Source organism: Fusarium verticillioides, chromosome 2 (genome assembly GCF_000149555.1).
Source record: "Fusarium verticillioides 7600 chromosome 2, whole genome shotgun sequence".
NCBI lineage: Eukaryota > Fungi > Ascomycota > Sordariomycetes > Hypocreales > Nectriaceae > Fusarium > Fusarium verticillioides.
In genome coordinates, this window is record NC_031676.1 from 2,069,833 (window position 1) to 2,070,819 (window position 987).

Sequence of the window (987 nt, forward strand, 5' to 3'; positions counted from 1 at the left end):
ATTAGCAGTTAAGCCTTATATATACTCTCCCTAAAAATATAATTAATATATTATAAAATATATACCTAAATTAGGTAAATAAAGGGTATTTCTTATAAGGTGTCTTTAATATAATTTATAGACTATAAGAAGATTAAATAATATATAAGCTATAGTATAGTATTAGTGCCTAGGTTATCTAGGACTATAAAGCCTTAAATACTTAATAAATCATACTTATAGAGCATAAATAAAAGGTCTAATAACAGTAGAATATAATATATATAGCCTAGGAAAAATAAAGAGGTAAAAGTATTATAAACTGTAGATATAAGACTTAAAAGTTAAAGAGAAAGTCTTAATTAATTTCTATAACTATCTTATAAGAATAAACTAATATACCTTATATAGAATTATTACTAATAAAAAGTTAGGTCTTTATTAAGATTACTACTCTATAAATTACTATAATAAGAACTTATTATTTATACTTAAGCACTTTATATAAATATTAAATATAATATATAATATTAAGCTATAAGTAATAGAGATAGATAATAAGCTTTAAAAGGGGAATCTAACCTATATATAGATAATAAGCTAAGGAATTTAAGTAAATAAAAGTATACTATATATATAATAATAGAATAGCTTTAAAAAGCGTTCTAGGGGGGTAATAAAAAAGAAAGTAAAGCTACTAATAATTAATAGTAACTTACTAGCAGGTTTATAGCCTAAAATAGTATAAACTGCAGTATATTTATTAAATTAAATACTAAAGTAATAGCTAAAATAGAAAATATTATATAAGAGTTTCTTTTTAAAGATTTAAAGTATATAAACTAATATCTAACTATAAATCAGTTATATAAAGACTATTAGATATAAAGCCTTTATACTTATTAACTCTACTTAATAAAAAGATAAGTGCCTATAGTTAAGGATAATTCTAACAGTATAGATTAGGTTCCTTATAAGATATAATTTATAAAATATCTTCTAATCTAG